Here is a 20,727-nt window from a genome sequence, read left to right as displayed (position 1 = left end):
TGTGAAAAAAGAGCTTTGAAAACTTTGCTGATTTGGTGAATAATTACCACAAATTACCGAGCGCCGCCTCCACAGGGCTGGGAGAGAGAGAGAGAGAGAGAGAAAGAGACAGACAGACAGAGAGACAGACAGACAGACAGACAGACAATCAGAGAGAGAGAAACAGGATCACAGAACCAACAACATAAACACCACCACAACACACCAGCACATCCGAGCTTCATATCTTACTCCATTTTCAGTGCCTGATCCAATCACACCCACACAACCACACGACGGCCTACATTCGGAGGAGGAGGCAAAAATAGCCGCAACTAACATCACGTAACCTAAATTACACACGTTAACTGTACCACCATTCTCTGTTAACCCTCTCGTGTTCAGGACAATTCTAGTATTTAATTCCTGCTAATGTCAGACGATTTATTTTAGTTATAAGAGGGTCACAGGAGTCTAAGTGTTAGTACTGACATCATTAACCTTCTCATAGTTAGGGCAGCTCTATCATTAATGTAACACCAAACGAAATAAAGGAGAAACAGGAAGTATGTGCTACGGTAATGACTCCGCACATGCGTATTCAGCCTTTCCCTGGAAATTTTCGCAAGAAGTTCAATATCTGCTGAGGAAAGTAATTACTCGAGGGTAAGAAATGGACGCTTGGCAATGTTTATGGATGGCAAGCACGTAAATCCTGCCGCTTGCAATTGTTTCCGCTCTCGCATTCACAACAAACTGCGCGCTTTTAATTCCCGCCCCGCCTTTTTATCCCGGAGGGCCTCAAGAGTGTGTGTTATTATCACTACTAGCCTCGCTCTGCTGCTCATTCCCCGCTTATGCCTCAGCCCTTCCCCTGCATATGCTTCTGTCCTTCCTCCCTCACATCTCTCCCATTCCATCCTACCCTTACACTTCTCCCCTCCCTCCCTCACACTCCACCAACTCATATCCGCCTCGTACATATCTCATTCTTTTCTCCTTCCTCCCTCACACCTCTCCCATTCCATCCTACCCTCACACCTCTCTCCTTCCTTTCTCCCAACTCTCCTCTTCCTCCTCTCTTCACAGCTCTCCCCTCCCTCATTCGCTCCCTCCCTCCCCAACCTCCTTTCCTCACAACTCAACTCTCCCCTCCTTATCTCCCTCCCTCCTTCATATCTGTTCTTCTTATACCCCACTCAAACCTTACTAATACCGCCCTCATAGCCCAATTACACCTTGCTAATACCCTCCTCATACCATGCTCACTCTTTCCTAATACTGTCCTCATACCCTGCTCACACTTTCCTCATACCGTCCTCATACCTCACTCACACCTTACTGATACTTACCTCATACCCTGCCCACACCTTGCTCATTCCCTGCTCATACTGCCAACACAACTGCCTTTCCCGTGTCTGCCGTGTGTGCAAGACGGGGCGCTGGTAAAGGGACGCGTTGTAATTATCCTCCTAATCTCCCCCGCTATTAAAATCTAAAAGCGAAAAAGGGCCCTCTTTGTGTGTCCAGCTATCTTCCCGTAATCTCCACTTACCACCGAATTGCTTTCACCGAATTGTTTGCCACGTGGAGGAACTAGTGCCCTTTTTTTCTGTTATTTTTAGCAAAGGGATTTACCTGTATCGTGGTGCTAATGGGTAGCCTGATGCCTCTGATGATTGGAGATGATATACGGTTCTCAGTATAAGTAAAATATAAGTGAGGTGTGTGTGTGGGGGATGCTTGGGTGCGTGCGTGTGCGCGTGTGGATGGGTGCGTGTGTGTGGGTGTGCGGGTGCGGGTGTAGGTGTGTGTGTGTGTGTGTGTGTGTGTGTGTGTGTGTGTGTGTGTGTGTGTGTGTGTGTGTGTGTGTGTGTGTGTGTGTGTGTGTGGGTAGGTGGGTGGGTGGGTGAATGTGGGTGTGTGAATGTGGGTGGGTGGGTGTGCGTATGGGGTATGTGGGTGTGTGGGCGTGTGGGGTGTGTGGGTGTGTGGGCGTGTGGGGTGTGTGCGCGTGTGGCGTGTGTGCGCGTGTGCGCGTGTGGTGTGTGTGCGCGAGTGGGGGAAAGCGCCAGTGGGGAGGGGTGCGTGTGGCAGAATGCTCAGATGGGGGGAGTGCGTGTGGAGGGGGTGCCTGTGGGGGAGTGTGCGTGTGGGGGTGTGCGTGAGTGCATTAGTGTGTGTGTGTGTGTGTGTGTGTGTGTGTGTGTGTGTGTGTGTGTGTGTGTGTGTGTGTGTGTGTGTGTGTGTGTGTGTGTGTGTGTGTGTGTGTGTGTGTGTGTGTGTGTGTGAGCCCGCACTGCACGGTATAGCAAATTATAAATCAATCATCAACGGGAAGCCGTTGATTGAAATATCAGTATTGCCGTCCTACTACTCACTCGCACGGGCACGTACGTACGCACGCAAATAATCTGAATTAAGAGGCGTAACTAGGCTAACGGGCAAATAATGATGTGAATATAAACAATCTTGCATTCATTTCACGCTCAATAAATCCTGAATACGACCCCTAATAAAACTCTTTGAAAACATTGCTAGTTTTACCTGTAAGCAGCTTCTCGTTCCTAAGTTTTTCTCTGACACAGTCAACTCGCATCTCGTATGATGGGGATGGCTGATTATATGGAGAGGCTGATCTCACTCGTACAAGACCCGCGGACTAACTACCGCTTCACCAAGAGGAGACATCTGGCTCGTCTGCTTCGAACCGTTTCGTTTGGTTACACATGTTCGGTGTGACGGCTGCCTCAACTCCAACGCGACAGCTACTTATTGTAAGCTACCACCAGACGAACTTAACTAATTTTATTTAACTGCACTACGTTTAAGAGATTTTCAATAAATATCCAGCTCTTCTAGTTCGAAGAGCTTCTCGCAAGGTGAAAAAAGGCGTGTGAAAATGACAACACTGAAAGAAAAATTAATTTCTCGAGTTGAAAGATTAAGCGTTAATGTACCGCAGCACACAGGAATTATTTTTTCCAGTATCTAGCCTTAATTCTCATGCTTTTCTATACCTATAACATCTGCACTAAAACATAATGGTATAACATGGCAAAATACAATCGACAAAAATCCCGATTTCTCCAAATATTGTCCTTTCTTCTTTCTTGGGTCCCACTCACTCTAAAACAGCAAAACCGATCACCCTGGCTTTTTCACAGTGGGATTTCATTCTCCATTTGGTCGGAAGCATGGCAGATATTGCCCGGAAAAGGTCAAAGGTAACGCGTCGGGAACCGGCCAAATTCACACAGACTTAGTAGATGGGTAGAGGGTGAGAAAAAAGTGACGTGTTTCAATTTTGGGAACAAATGGTAAAAATTTCAGGTCACAGGACTGTCAAAGTTTCGTTTCGTTAACTCAAAAAGTTTTTGAATAGTTCGGATTAAACTTGGAGGAACGATTTGGGGTCAAAGATGATTATCATTCAATTCTGAGAACAATACGACAAATGTCAAGGTCGCAAGGAAAAGTCAACTTTTAAAATCCAATATAAATTTATTGGAGGGGTTAATGCTCACGCGCGGTGAAGTATTCCAAGTTAGGGAACAATCGGTCAAACATCAAGGTCACAAAGCGAAGACAAAAATTTGGTCATAATTCGGTCATGGGCCCGTATTCAAAGTGGCTCCGGGATGTTTCTAATCACCTCTTCCGTGGCGAATTATTCTGCACATTACACCTTACAATCCTCAAAGATATTATCAGTGCAAACGGTGTCGGTATTAAATTTATGGATCACATTTATATGCAAATTTAATCATAAAGAAGCGCTACGAAGCCTCCGATGCCACTTATAATAAGGTCCATAAACCGATCTCATGGCGTGGGTGTTGCGTTCTCTCAGTGCTCCTTCTTATTCTCTCCAGAAAAATTAACTAACTAAAGAGTCTTTTCGAACGGGAGCGAGTTTGTCAGAGCTTTCAGTAATCAATTCAGCAATCTGACGCGCTCAAGCTGAAAACTTACATGAACTTTCAGAGCTTTCCTACGTAGTATTAAAGTGTAAAACAAGTGTAAAATAATTAAATAAAATGCATGAAAATGTAGAGATGGCAGTGCGACCAAAAACATCGGAAAGCACGCACACGCACATACACAGGCGCACGCAAGCAAGCAAGCATACACACACACACACACACACACACACACACACACACACACACACACACACACACAGGTGGCCTGCAGTCCTAATGGACCCAGGTTCGAATCCTGGCTGGGGCTAGGAACAGTTTAAATATTTGAATTTCATAAAAGCAGACATTACGACATTACTGATCAACCAGAAGACCCGTTGACATGTAAAAATACCCCCGCTAATACCAATACACCAGTCCTGTATGAAACATCTCTAACATGTATTCAATATGGATGGTGGGTGTTGCAGCCTAAGTGGTGACATGTGGAGGTGCATGGTATGTAGAAGGACTACCGGTACTGGGCATTGGAAGCAGGCTGTGGAACATATTATGCCCACAGTCTCTCATTTAAAAAAACACACACACACACCCATACACACAAGCGAATCCACATGCACATACACACATGCGAATCCGCACGCGCACACACACATAAGGGAATCCACATGCGCACACACACACACACACACACACACACACACACACACACACACACACACACATGCACTTGAGCATACATGCAAATGCACACACACACACACACACACACACACACACACACACACACACGGGCACATGCACTTGAGCATACATGCAAATTCACACACACACACACACACACACACACGGGCACATGCACTTGAGCATACATGCAAATTCACACACATACACACACACACACACACACACACACACACACACACACACATGGGCACATGCACTTGAGTATACATGCAAATTCACACACACACACACACACACACACACACACACACACATGCACTTGAGCATACATGCAAATTCACACACACACACACACACACATGCACTTGAGCATACATGCAAATTCACACACACACACACACACACACACACACATGGGCATATGCACTTGAGCATGCATGCAAATTCACACACACACTCACACATACAAATACACACAAACTCACACAGAAACTAGTAAATTGATGCACAAGCACACATGCGTACAGACACATGTACACGCATGCATATACACGTCAAACGCGGCTTCTGATTCCCCGTCCCTTCTCACTTCCACTACCCGATCGCACAGTCACTTATCTCTTAGTCCCATCCCTTCCTCCTTGCCTCAGTCACTCCGCAAAGATGGCGATTTTTGCGTCCCATGTGACTGAATTGGGATACTACGATTATTTCGTGCAACCTACGAATTCAGGTGTACCGCATTTGCTCTGGTCGAACACATATTTCAAACAATTGTGGCTACAGCACTACACTCTGACTGCTTAAATAATGAACTGATGTAACTGTAGACGAAATGGTATGGTACACAAACAATTACGAGTGATACAAGAACACATAAAGGAAGAAGAGGAGCTTACGTTTTCTCTACAACTACACGAGGGTCATCAAAGCTAACCCGCAAAATCTGTTACATAAAATGAACCAGTTTTATTGCTGGGAGTACAGCGACAAGGGTTATACAACTGTGATCAACTATTCACACCGGCCAGATACATTAACGGGAGTGCAATGAGTTCGTTCACAGTGACTTGCTATGACACCACGCTACGAAAACGTTAACAGGCTTACCTCATATAGTCATCTTCCCCATTAGCTTAGTCAATATTAGCTTAGTCAATGTCTGTACCCGTCACAACAATATCGTACCGCGGTTATGGCTGATCCTACAGACAGGCTAAACGCACATCCCACTCGTACAAGACCGGCGCACAAACTACCACTTCACGGGGAGGAGATCAGGAGATGCGTGCATCTGGTTCATTGGCTTCGAACCGTTTCGTCTCGTCTTGTCTTGTTGTCTCGCTGCGTTGACGACCCTTTCCCCTTTAGCATGATGGCGACTTATTCATATTAACCAAGCTACCAGCAGATGTATTATAAATTTTTATTCAACTACGGTATAAACAAAATTTTTATTCAATTACGGAAGTGAAGACTATATCAAATTCCTCCAGTTCGTAGTCCCAAGCAGCGTTGCCATAAATCCACACAGGTTCTGAAGTCACCTTCCACACGTTCTCTTTTAGTGGCCAGGATGACAGAAAACGTGATCCTTTATAACTAATATGAGGACATACAGTATATTAGGAGTTTGGAAGAGTAGGTATGACTAATGAAATAAAACATTTTGATTGAAGTGCAGGGAAGTCGAAAGGTTAAGATGCCCAAATAACGCTCCAGTAAATGCTAACTAATAACCAACTAAGAAACAAATAATTTGATCCATACACGACACACAATAAGAAATAAATAACCAGTAAACTGCGCGTTTTGAGCGCGTGTGAGTAAGCGAGCGCCATGTTATCACAATTTCCCTGATATAAAATTATAGGCGGAATTTCCGATATTCTATTGCTAGACCTGATGCCAAAAAAACAGTTTTATGACGGAAATTTTTTTTATTTTTAATTTTTTCATATTTGAGGCGTTCATCGATCAGAGCTGAACACTCCCTTGGAAAAGTCGAGATTCCATAGGGTTCCTACGCCTTTTTGGATGAGTTTTTAGTTGATAACACAATTTATTGCATAAATGTATCACACGCAGAAAGAATTTCAACTCTGCTTCACATAGCAGTAAGTTATTAGCTTCTGCTTAGCATCACGGTCGGATCTGGCCGCTCATTTCCAAGCTTTACTGACAGTAATCATAGCTCGCTCGTAACCATATTGCAGTTACCTTCATTAGTTTACCCCTACACGATAGAAAACTATATACTGGTAACCAAACAAATAAAAACTGCATCAGTTTGTCTATAGCATACTAGTATGAAAATAAATTTGACGTTTCTATTATGAATCACAGTTAATCCGCGAAATCATTGGTGGCCATTTTACCATGCCAAAGACGTTCGTAGTTCATCTACACACGATTTACGTAAAGAATTGCATCTGCAGTTTCTGAACACTTTGAAGTAAGTATGACTGCTAATGGATGTCATCTGCCCTGCAAACAATTTGCTAAGTAATAATCTGTAAAGTAGTAACGATACCGCTGGCTGGGTGCAGGTAGACGGTGTTCCACGAAGTAGTGTACTGTAGTCTTTCCTGTATGAGTCAATACTATACACAAACGCTAACTTTTCATTGGTTTAACTATGGGGGATAAAAACAATACATATTAATACATCCTAACCATGTCATAATCTCTCTTATTGCTAAAAAAATAAAAAAAAATAAAAAAAAATAAAAAAAAGTAAATGACAAGCTTGTAAATTTTCCACACTGGTGTGCAAAGACGTCCGCTTCATCCATATCTAGGGCAGCTGCACTTTTTTTTCCACATTACCAGACTATTTCCACGACACCGCAACCTTGCTCCAAACTTGAATGAAAGTGTCGGAAAGTGGCATAATAAAAAAAAAAAAGTACATTTTCGGGCTCAAAGAATACAGATTCGGATAATACCACTTGAAGTTGAAGTTGAGTCTCACGGCAAGAATGTGAGCCAGTCTTTGTGTAGCTATGAAAGTGGATGTGAATTCTGTGCAGACTGGTTGCTAATCTGACGGAAAGGTGATGTGAGCTGAATCACCAATATTACATCCCATCTCACCTCATTCCATCCTGTTATCCTCTCACCGCACACTGGATCTTATTCTGTCCCATCCCATTCCTGTTATTAATCATGCCCAAACCCCTCCCTCTTCTCAATATCCAATCATCTTTCTTACCCTATCCCATCCTACTCTCCTGTTCTACTTCTTGCTACTCCGTCGAACCCAGTCATCTATCTCATCTCGTCCCATCCTATCCGACTCCAATCTATCCAATTCATCCTACTCCGTCCCATTCTATCCCAACCCCATGCCATTCTATCATTTACCTTTCCATCCAATACCCATGTATCACACCCCATCCCGTATTACACCATCCCATCCTAGCCTACTCCATCTCATCTTACATTTTCCCATCCTCATCCACTCCAACTTATCCTATCCTATCCTATCCTATCCTACCCTACACTATCCCACAACGAACTAACTATCCTACACACTCTTTTCTCGTCCTATCCCCTTCCTGTGTTCAATACTCTACCCTACCCCATCCTATCCTGTCTCATCTTATCCTCTTATGTCCCTTATACTCCAAGTTATCCTACCCCGTCTCAGAGCAACTAGCCTTTATCATCCTTTACTTCGCCTCATCACTCATCCCTCATCCCCCCTTCCCCCTTCCCCCTCGCCCTCACATGCCCATCCCTTATCCTTGATCGTTCCACAACTTCTTCCCATTACTCTCATCCCCCTCCCCCTTCCTTCCTCCCCCGAAATTCCCTCCTCCAAACACCACTAACCCCTCCCTCTCTTCCTGACTAAAACCCCTTCACTACGATGACGCGTATTTAACAAGCGTGAACCCCTAACAGTGAGAGAATTAAAGAAAGGTACCGTATATCTAAACCCTGCAGATTATAAAAGTCGCCCCTTAAAATGAATAAATTTGTGGCGGTATCAAAACTAACAATAAATGCTGTCTTCTGGTTCACAAGGTATTACAAAATAACGAGCGTCAAAATAATGATAGTGCCTTGCTTTTAATCGTAGTTGTGATGTCCCTTGAAGAGCTGGCGGTCACGTGGTTAAAGAAATTGCTGTTCAAGAGGACGCGAGTTCAATCCTAGGCCATGCAAGGAACAGGTTAATTATTTGACCTTCGTTAAACTGGGCTTATCGCTATTCCACAAGACTCAGAGATACAGTATATCACAAAAACACCCTCGACGTTACCATCACATTAATCCTCACTGGAATAGCCCTAGTATGTATTCAATAGGGATGGTGAGAACTGGTGCTTGGTGTCTAACTGGTGATATGTGAAGGTATATGACACATAGAACTGTTAAGGTCTAAGAGGACAGACTGTCAAGTCTATGTCTAGAGTAGGTCACCTTAAAACGACAGTACAACAAATCAGTGACAATTGCAATTTACCTGCACACTACTGCAGACATCACAGAACCAGCCGAGCACGTGCGCGAAGCAGGAATATAGAAAGGCCCCGAAATAAGTCGCCTTTTTTATGTACCTTTTTGCTAATATGTTCGTAGTAATTAACAGAAAAATTGCCTATTAAAGTTCCACTGCTGCCTATAAAGTTGATTTGGCAGTCCCCTCCAATTTACAGCATCAGTTTTATGGAAAATAATTGTGATACACAAAAAATCAAAAGGATTTACTCTACTGTGATATTAATCTTTTGTTACGATGACATCGTTTTCTATTCTATTCTTGCTATTTACAGACGATTTTTGGTGGTAGGTGGTGGCAAGCATCATCCACTCATTTGGTGTGGTGCGGATTACTTCTTCCTTCCCCTTTCTCATTCCATCACTGTATCTGCACTCCTTTCTCTCTTCCTACGTTTCCCCTTCCCTCCTGTCACTCTTTATTGCTTTTCTTTCAGCTTCAGGTGGCTATACACTGAGTAACAAGCTTAATGGTTTACTGTGACCCTGAAAACCATTTTCCATACTATGACTTGCTTTTCTCGTGTATTTTATTTATGTCTTCTTAATGCCGACAAAGATTGCATAAATAACATGCAAGGGAATACTGACGTGCTATACGCGAAAATAACCTGGCCAACATCTGGGAAGCTTGACTGAGGTGGTAGGTCACGTGGTGTGGAGAGAGAAACAGAAGCCATCAAGGATGGCTGGAGGGAACCAATGGTTACAAGACCAAGAAGAAGGCTGAGGCTGAGGTGGAGAGATAGAATGGAGAGATCAAGAGGAAGACAGAAGCTGAGGTGGCGGGATGGAGTGGAGATCAAGAGAATGATAAAGACTGAGGTTGAGGGATGGAGCTGAGATGGAGATGAAGGGAAAGGCTGAGGTGGAGGGATGGAATGGAGATGGAGAGGGAGGCGGAGGGTGAGGTGGAGGGACAGAGAAGAGAGGGACATGAAGGAAGCAAGGGATAAAATGGAGTCATGGAGTGGAGACAGACATTAATGGAGACGGAGAGAGGATCAAGGGGAAGATAGAGACTGAGGTGAATGGATGAAGTGGAAATGGAGAAGTGGGATGGAAAACCTGACGTAAGAGAATGCAGTGGACAGAGGTGTACGTGAAGCCAGCCCATCAGAACAGCCAATCCCTTATGTTGAAAAAACTGCGAAAAAGAAAGCTGACAATCCAACTCGTCCCATTTATTTTAAAGGGGACGACGACGACGACGACGACGACGACGACGACGACGACGACAACCACGATGATATGATTATGGAAAAAACTGAACGACAAACATAATAACTGAGCATTAACCCTGTCACTGCAAGAAGACTCCTTTGAGCTAAATAAAAAATAGAACATCATCATCGTGAAGGTGTTGGAAAGACGTCACAGAACTGAAGAGATCAAAGCTGTTCGTATTTCTGACACTGGGCAAGGGATGTTGAGCTTCACCGTATTTGTATTTTTTTTTTTTTTTTTTTCAGCGTCAGTATATGGGTACTCTTCGGTCACGGTATTTTTCTGTTTCAATATATCAGTATTTTTCAGTTTCAATATATTTCAAATGCCTTACGTTTCAGCCTTAGTATTTCTTAGGATTAGCATACAAGTAGTTTTTGGATTCAGTAATTTTTGGGTTCAGTAAATGAGTATTCTTCTTAGTAGTTTGCAGTCTTACTAAATAAACATTCAGATTCAGTATTTTTCAGCTTTAGTATATGAACATCTTTCGGATTCATTATTATTCACTCCAATAAATGAGTATTTTTCAGTATTTTCCCCCTTTGCTACATCAGTCTAGTATTTGGCGACCACAGTGTTTTCCAGCATCAGTATAAACGGGTAGTATTTTTCCTGCCTCAGTATTTAGCGACCACAGTATTTTCCAGCATCAGTATAAACGGGTAGTATTTTTCCTGCCTCAGTATTTGGCGACCACAGTATTTTCCAGCATCAGTATAAACGGGTAGTATTTTTCCTGCCTCAGTATGCCGCCCTGGTGATCAACACTGGACAGGCCGGAAATGTTGACTTATACACCCAGCGTTATTATTTTTTAAAGCTGGATTGATTGGTCGCCCGCGCGGTGATCATTTTACAGCCACATATGATTAAAAACAAACCCACCCACATATTTCAAGCCACTTTTTCCCCTCTGTGACTTTTTTTTTTTTTCCAGCCAATTACGGAGATGTTTTGCCGCTGGGAGTTTGGTTTCTATTTTGTTTGTGATTTTGTCTGGCTTCTTTGTGATTGCTTTTTCTTATTTCTTTAGTTGTGATTTTTTCTTGTTCGTGATTTTCTTTATTTGTGGTTTGGTTTATCCGGTTTGTGACTGTGTTTAGCTAGTTCGTTTGTAATACTGTTTGGCTTTTGTGTGTGTGTGTGTGTGTGTGTGTGTGTGTGTGTGTGTGTGTGTGTGTGTGTGTGTGTGTGTGTGTGTGTGTGTGTGTGTGTGTGTGTGTGTGTGTGTGTGTGTGTGTGTGATTTTGTTAGCTTGTTTGTTTATGATTTTACTAAGCTGCTTCGTTTGTGCCTCTTTATCTGTTTGTTTGTTTGTGATTTTGTTCTACTTGTTTGTTTTGTTTTATCTTTAATGTGTTTAGGTGTTGATGTGCAAGGAATAACGTAGCTGAGTAACTTCCTGACGATCTACTGGGTGAGGATGGGAGCTTTTTGGTGTACTATCCTTTTCGTATTATTCTGGAACTTTGGAGTAAGTTATTCTATTTGTAATAAGGCCAATTTACCTTTCTGGGGCTGTGTTATTTATGTTGTGTGCTGTGAATTCGTTTCTGTTCGTCAGTCTGTCTGTTTGTCTGCTCTCTCTCTCTCTCTCTCTGACACTTATCATGTATTCACAACACCAGGAGAAACAGAATTCACAAAAACACTCTGGAAATATCGTGTTTTCTATTACCTTGTGGATATCAGCATATCTAAAAATCAGTCCTGAATCTCGGTGATTTCATTTCATATATATATCACACAGCAACACCACCCCTCCCCCACAACACAAAACTTTGCTTGCACACATTCCCATCTGTACAAACGCGCACACAGAAAATTACTAACCTCAGCTTAGGTATAAACCCAGGTGTGTGTGTGTACATAGAGAGAGAGAGAGAGAGAGAGAGAGAGAGAGAGAGGAGAGGAGGGGGGGAAGGAGGGGAAGGAGGAACAGGGGGGTCATGTAAAATCAATGGAACTTCAAAACAAGAGTGTGGCGCACATATTCACAGCCAATTAATATCCACACCACAACCCCTGTTCACCACAACACGCAACATTTTACCGCCATTAATATTTCAACCGCGTCAAACCGTGACCATATTGTGATCAAATAAAATCAGTCATTATTGGCCAAATCACAGAGCTGGTTGGCTGTGTGCTTGGGTGTTAATGTCATATTGGGCGAATTGTATATATATCGTTGTGCCTGGCGTCATATTATATCTGGCGTGGCATAAAGCAGATATGTTGCCTGTGCCTGGTCCTGCCCCAAACGTGTTATTGGATATCCCTTGACGATCCGCGTTAAACGAGACCATTTCTAACCCACTGACAGCCAGGACTTCTCTCAGCTTAATGAAATTGCCTACATGTTACCTTTAATATAAAACTAATCGAGTACACAGCAACTGATTCTTCCCATTTTGACTTATTCTGTGTAGGCTGTTTCATTCTTCTGAGGTCCCGTCCAAGTGCCTACGATTCTGTGTAGTTGTCCACGATTCACCCTCTGGACATATAACGCTGTGTCTGTCCTGGATCCATCATTCTGGGTGGTATACATGGTCAGAGGATAACTACTTGATTTTACGAATTCTTTCAAAACTGGGGGACGGTGTCAGATTTACAGGGTCAAGTTTGTGGATCTTTGGTGAGGTTCTGTCAGTTTTACGCTACCTCCTGCACGATGGGTAAGGGCCACGTAAACAATCGCTTATAATCATACGTATCAGCGTCCCTTTACTACGAGTACATACCAGTTTTTTCATGGCTTTCCCTCCCTCACAAACTCTTCCAAACTCAGAAAACACCCCCCGCCCACCTCACCCCCACACAAAAATGCTGTCAATAGCCTCCGACAGCTGTCTCTGTGAGGAAAAAGATAGGACTTAAAGGAGACAAGAGGACACATTCTCGGTGGTCCCACGTCCTTCCTAACGCATATTCCTCAGTGTTATATTTATCATTTCCACATAAATATCATCTACTTGCCTGTTGCCGATGTAAAACACTTTGATATCAACATCTACAATCCGGTGACGTCCTTACTACTTCCTTCTATTACCAGACGATTTTTATTCAACCTGGGAAACTTCTCAAACAGTGAAAAGGTTAACTGAGGCTTTATATAACCCCTCTAGTTTATAGTGTATCCCTTAAACTGAAGAAAATCGTCTACTGGTGGCAAGAATAAAATATAATGGAGTTACTATTATGTTCCTGGAAAAATAAATTAAATGTGGCACAAAGTACCTCAAGTCAACAAAAATACGATCCAATGTGCTATCCTAGAGGGAGCTGGCTTAAAAACAAGAAAAAAATAGGACAGGCAATCAAATTTTAGCAAGTCACAACCTTCCCCAACATAAGGATACGAAACAGTCGAATTTACATCCAGGTCCCTAATTATCCTACTGGAGGGATAACAAAAGGAAGGTCATGGATCACAATAAGGTCATCATCGGGAAAGGGGTCATTAACGAGGACAATAAAAACTAAACAGATTACGATGATAAAAGCTTAGAACAAAGTGGGATAAAAAAATAAAAAGCTTCAACAAATTAAGAGGACATAAAAAACTTCAGGATACTAAAAACACAAAAACTATGAACAGACTACGATGAAAAAAAACCATGACTACTCTAACTAGCTTATATAAAGTGTAATGTTCATGTAGTTTTCGTGTAGAGTGCGACGCGAAAATTTATAAGACTGCAGAGAGAAGTTCGACAAAAGAAGACAGTCAGGAGTTAGGGTTCTGACGTCTGATGAAATGGAAGCCCCAGCTCTCTCTCTCTCTCTCTCTCTCTCTCTCTCTCTCTAGGTAAACAAGTCTTTCCTCTCTCGCTTTACTGGAAATCCTTAAGACGGACAAAGAGGAAGGAAGGAAGGAGGAAGGAAAAAAAAAAAAGGGATGGAGGTTTACTGGTTTACAGAGAGAGAGAGAGAGAGAGAGAGAGAGAGAGAGAGAGAGAGAGAGAGAGAAAGACAGACAGACAGACAGACAGACAGACATAGGTAAGTTATGAGACAGGAAAGGAACATATACTGACAGAGAATTATTGGAGGAGGAGGAGGAGGAGGAAGAGGAGCGTAATGAAAAGGGTACGAGGGAAGATCAGGCGAGAATTTGGAGAAGAAGAAACAAGGAAGAGAAAAAGCGAGAAGGGAAGTATGAGGAGGAGAAGAAGAGGGGGAGCGAGGAAGGAGAAAAACAAACAAAGGGAAGAGGAAGAAGGGAGGAGAAGAGAAAAAGGAGGAATTAGGGAAGAGGAGAGAGGTTGGAGATGCAAGATGTGACAAAGAGAAAAATAAAAAACCGAGGAAGGAGATAAAATATGGAAGGAGGATAAATAGCCAAAGAAAACTGTGCTAACGTGAGAGAGAGAGAGAGAGAGAGAGAGTGTGTGTGTGTGTGTGTGTGTGTGTGTGTGTGTGTGTGTGTGTGTGTGTGTGTGTGTGTGTGTGTGTGTGTGTGTGTGTGTGTGTGTGTGTGTGTGTGTGTGTGTTTGTTTTGTTGTTGTTGTACGAAAGAGAATTGTTACCAGGAAGCAGGGGAAAAGAGGGAGCTTAAGGGATCGCGGAATGAGAGGGAAGGAGGCAGAAAGAGAGAATGAATAAGTTGTGGATCAAGAGGAGAGAAAGAAGAGGAGGGAAAGAAGGAAGGAGGAAAGGAGAGAAAGAAGAAGAGAAACAGAGTAAGGGAGGAAAAGCAGCTGACAAAATAAAGGGGAAAAACGAAATAAAACCACCAGAGGAAAGGAAGGAGGGAAGGGAGACTAAAGTGAAGAAAAGGAAGGAAGGAAGGAGAGACACTGGGGGAAAGGAGAAGAAAATGGAGGAAGGGAAGGAAGAAGAGAGGAACGATGGACTAAGCGAAAGGAGAAAAAAAAGGATATTGGAGGAAAGGTAGAGATAGATGAGGGAAGGGAGAGAAACAACACATATAAGGGAAGAAGAGGGGAGGGAAGCGAGGGACGAATGAAAAGATACCGAGGGAAACAGATAGATGGAGGAAGGAAAGGGAGAAAAAGAAGATACTGGAAGGAAGGTAGGGAAAGACGTATAGAGGAAGAGATAAATGAAAGGAGAGATGCTGCAAGAGAAAAAGGTAAGCAAGCAGGATTTTTGGAGGAAAGGGAACACAGGAGGAAGGGAGGGAACGAGAAAGCTGGATGAAGGAAAGAAGGAAAGGCTCTGAAGAATGACAAAACAGTAAACAGGAGACAGCAAGGAAAGAAGAAGACAGAAAGAAGGAAGGGAGGAAAGGTGGGAGATAGAGAGAGAAAAGGAAAGCCAGATAGAGAAGAGGAGGGGGAAGCAGGAAGGATAGTCAGGAAATAATGAAGGAAAGGGGAAAGGGAAAATATGGAGGATAACCTGTGGGAAGAAAACAGAGGTATTAGAGACAAAAATGAAAGAGAGAAAGGAAGGAAAGAGGAGGAGGGAGGAAGGGAAAAGGAAAGAAAAATAGAGGAAGGAGTGATGAGGTTGGTACTGGTGGAAAAGAAGGAAAGAGAGAGCCAGATGGAAAAAAGGAGCGAAGAAAATTGATGTCTTGATGGAAAAGAAGGAAAGATTTAGGGCATGGGATAGCAATATGGAGAAAGGAAGGAAGAAACCAAAGATATCGGAGAAAAAGAAGGAAGGATGGAGGGAGAGGAAAAGTGGTATGGAGAAAGGGAGTACAAAGCAGTACTAAGGAAAGCAAACAGCAATAGACTTTTTCGTTCAGAGACGGTAATTGCAAAACTAAAGTGTTCCACGAGTTAAAGGCATGGATGGAAAATCAGGTAGACAGGAATATAAATGTAATTAGTAAATATATGGAAAGAATTAAAAAGGAAAGAAGTAAAGAGGAAGGGAAGAAGGAAAGGAAGTAAATACAAAATGAAGGAAGGAAAGAAAGTAAACACTCATTAAAAAAGAAAGGAGGAAGGGCGGAAGGAAGAATGAAGGAGTGAATAACGAAGGAAGAGCAGCGGAAGGAAGAAGGAAGAACGAAGGAAAGAAGGGAATGAGGGAGTGAAAAAGAGAAACAAAAACAAGACCGAGGAATTAAGTAGACAACAGGTTAGGAAACAGCCCCAACGAAGGAAGGAAGGACAGAACGAAGGAAACAGGGAAAGATGGCAGGAAGGAAAGCAAAATCAAGACAGGGGAAGAGAGGTATTGGCGGAAACAGTTTTATTGCTTCCCAGCCCTCACTCTCTCGCCACCACCAACTCGGCTCAGGTACATATCGGTTCCACCACTCTGTACACATTGGCTTTCACAGCGACCTCGGCTGAGGAGGAGGAGGAGGAGGAGGAGGAGGAGACGCGAGGGAAAAAATGTTCATCAAAGCAAATTATCAAATCTAAATTAAAGTGTACTTACGGCAATTAAGCAAGGTAAAAATTCACAAAAATAGGAAGTGGGACATAAACTTCCTCGTCACCACGCATGAATGACGTTCTTTTTACGTGTATTTCTGCACTGCTAGACGATTCTAATTAGCTGAGTGGAGGCCCCTCAGATAGAAGGGGTTTTCATATATACAAACAGAAAGATGTAGATGATGAAATGTGTTTAACTGGGTGAGACAGAAGAAGTGGTTGAACGGATCTGTAAAATGTGCAGACTGACCTGGGAGAATGGTGCGGTGTGTGAAGAGGGGAACGTGGAGCGTGTGGCAATCATACGGGTATTTGTCATCTTAACGGAGTGGCAAAGATAATGGCGGATAACTGTGGGGGAAAGAACAGTGGGACTGGCAGGAGAGAATCAAGGTGGCTTTAGGATGTGGAGGGAGTGTGTTGATCAGAGAAAGTATACTCTCCATAACGGTAAATTATTAAAAGTTGTATTATTTGCTTGTATTTTTTCACTTTACTGTTTCAGGTTCGGCTATGACATGCCTAACAGTTGTACGAGTGTAAACAATCACATAGGCTACACTACTTATACTTAAGAAGGATATGTCTCAGATCTTCTCTTTGAAATGCACAGTAAAGAAGTACTTAAAGACTGGAAAGAGGTTATATGCTTCCTTAATATGTATGGAAAAAGTGTATGTCAGTATATAGGCAGAGATTGTACGAGTAGCTATGCGCTAAGAATGTATGGAGCAGGTTGGAAAATGTTGAATGCTTTTATAAGAATGCAAGAAGCAAGGGCAGCAATGCGTGTAGAGGATGAACAGAACAAGGTTTCTTTTTATTAGAAAGCTGGCCTGAAACAAAGGTGTGCCATGTCTCCGGGTTGTTGGATGATGTAAAAGAAATGCAGGGAAGAGCAGTGGATGTTGAGGTGTCCCTACCGAGTGAAAGCAGGGTGTGGAAATCGCCTGTACTGTTTTTTGTTGATGATACTGAAGACGAATGGGAACTGGAAGGTTTGGTGAGTGAGTTTGGCTGTCCGTGTAAGGAACGAATACAGAATGTAATGTGGCGAAGAGTAAAATCATTTTTTTTTTCTTTTTTTTTTTTTTTAAGAAGAATAAAGTCACAGGGCGCGTAATGAGGATGAATGGTCAAGAAATAAAGAACGTGAGTGCCCTCAAGTATCTAGGTAGTGTGATGAGCAAGGATGGAAGCTAAATGGATGGAGTGCGAGGAAGGGTGTAGCAGGGAAGGAAGATTGCAGGCGTACACTGAGGACGGTGACAAGGAATAGGGAAGTGAGTATGGATCTTTGCATGGCAATATTATGATCCCCACTCTAACCTATTGAGGTGAAGTTTGGACTTTGCTGGAGGAACACAAGCCAAGAGTGACAGGAGAGGAAACTAGTTATGTGACACGCGCGTGAGGGGTTACTGGAGAGACAGACAGACACATGAAGTTCAGGTGTTGATATGGATGTCTTGGAAAGTTTTAGCGATACTCTGAGATGATTTGGCCATGAGAAGCAAGTGGAAAGCGAGAAGCTGACTAAAGGGGTGTATGTGAGTGAGATGGAAGAAGAGAAGGGGAGAGAGAAATCGAAGATGAGACAGAGGGACAGAGTGGAGGTGTAAATGCATGACAGCGGTGTTGGACAGAACAAGGGTCGCCTGACGGTGGAGCACAGGGTGACATGGAGGCAATTTGTTTGTGGCCACTCCCTCTGGGATTAGGGCGTCTGGCTATAGACAGATTGATAGATGGTTTTATATACCTTAGGATAGACTTTTCGGTGTTACATACAGCCTTCAACTGACCCATCACGACAAGGGGATTCTCCTAAGCTAGAAACTTATAACTTTCTAGTGTTTAAATAACCCCTTCACTACAAGGACGTAGTCTTTAATTCATTCGTGCCATCTCCAGATTATTATAGTCGACTTCGGAGAGACTTTTCAAACTGGGGGGGGGAGATATAGCCATAGTTTACTTTTCAGTAGTCGAGTTGCATAAAATTGTTGATCTGGAGGCAATTCGGTAAAAAAAAAAAAAAGAAAAAAAAAAGAAAAGCCATCGTAGGGAAAAGCTTAGGACAAACTTCGTATAGTGAAGGGGCTGGAGAATATCACTAAAAATATTAAAACTGAGTAAGCACAGATGGAAGCAAGTCCCTAATTTAAGACGGCCAGTTTTAAAACACCAGCTAGGACTGGCAATGGTTGGACTGACTTGGGCTACATTCCACTGCATAACATGACGCGAGAAGCAACGAGACAGAATGGCCAGGCTTCGTCTATTTGCCGTCGTGCGTTTCAATAGTGATGTCAAGAACTGGTGGGGTTTGCCTTTCCCTTTGCGGCCTTCAGGTTTATCCCCTTCAATACGGTGTGTGTGTGTGTGTGTTTTTTTTTTTTACAGTATATTCTTGGTGCAATCTATGTTGGCGGGTTGGGAAGTCCTCATTAACTCTTTCACAACGTACTGTCCCTCTCTATGCTGTATTAAATTGTCAGAAGGCAGCAAGACTGAGACAAAATGCGTCATGGGACTGAAGGGGTTAATAATACTTTTCTACGTCTCTTGGGGTCGCATTCTCGTCAACCTGGGAGATTTTTACACCTGCTGTTCCTTGATGATCTATTTAGGCACACGACACGTTAACATTCTCTTGTCGGTATGTTATCTATTCAATCTATGTTGGTAACAGGATGCTATAAGGAGAAGAAAAGAGAGCCTTGCGGTGCAGTATATTCAGGATAAATAGCTAAGAAAAGGGTAACAGACAATCTACTAAGCTCATGACAATACGAGCCTCGGCCCCCTTCAGTGCACTGTTATTTTTCTCTTTCCAGGAATCGCCGCACAGTCATATTTATCTCGTAGTGAAGGCTGTCTTAATTATTACCTATAGTTCCATCGCTTTAACTTGAGGAGGCTTTTCCTCTTTTTGCAGTGCATTTCCTGTACAGTAGTGTCAGAACAGCCTAAGACAGAAAATTCCTTGCCACAAGCACCGTCCAGTGTATCCCTTGGTATACCTCACCATGAAAGGAGAGATGGCAATTTTACGCCTAGGTAAAGTAAACAGAGTGTAGTTTAGGATAGACCTCACAGCCTGTATCGGTGTCTAATGAAAACCAAACAAGTGCTGACTGACTAAAAAAAAGGGGCCTGGAAATTATTATGGTCCGTTGAATACATGGCCTGCTATTCACAAAGGATCATCAGATTTTACGATATACAAGTCTCCACAGCTCTTCATTATGATCATGAATAATAATCTGTCGCATTTTTTTTCACGCATCACTTTAGTTACGTTACAAAGTACTTAGTAGCGTATGAATGAAAATAAGAGTATAAATAAGCATTCTTATCAGCAGCTTGAGCTAAAGAAACTTTATAAGTACACCTCATGGCTCTCATTTAAGAGCGGCAACCCTTCCAGCGGGAACTTGTCAACTGCAGATGCAACTGTGTGGAGGGGGAGGGGGTCTTGTGTGTGTGTGTGTGTGTGTGTGTGTGTGTGTGTGTGTGTGTGTGTGTGTGTGTGTGTGTGTGTGTGTGTGTGTGTGTGTGTGTGTGTGTGTGTGTGTGTGTGTGTGAGCGTCAGCACAAAACGTGTGGAGTGTGGGTATCTTAACTGCTTCACAATGATGACACTTTATTTATCACTGCTACTGATAAACGATTTTATTAAGCTTAAGGAAGACTTCTCATTGCAAGAGGAGTTAATGGCGTTTGCTTCTAATACATCACTACCAGACGTCTCTCCTAATGTGAGTATAATCTCCTGGAAGTGGCAAAGAATTAATAACACTGTATGGATAGGCGAGTGTGTCCCATTCACCCTTCCAGTATTACGAACGCACTTAACTGTTTTATTCAGGTTAGAAGCAGAAAATTTTGTTTAGCTAAGACATTCTAGTGGAGAATATGTTAAAAACCATCTCCATGAGCCACCCAGCTGATGTGGATGAAGTGGATTCTTTTTATTTACACCTGCACCAGGCAATTAAGCTAATACACTGAATCCTGTAACC

This window comes from Coenobita brevimanus, chromosome 75 (assembly GCF_032717465.1).
Source record: "Coenobita brevimanus isolate Jiangsu-jjx chromosome 75, ASM3271746v2, whole genome shotgun sequence".
Lineage (NCBI taxonomy): Eukaryota > Metazoa > Arthropoda > Malacostraca > Decapoda > Coenobitidae > Coenobita > Coenobita brevimanus.
Note: the sequence above shows the minus strand (reverse complement) of the source record.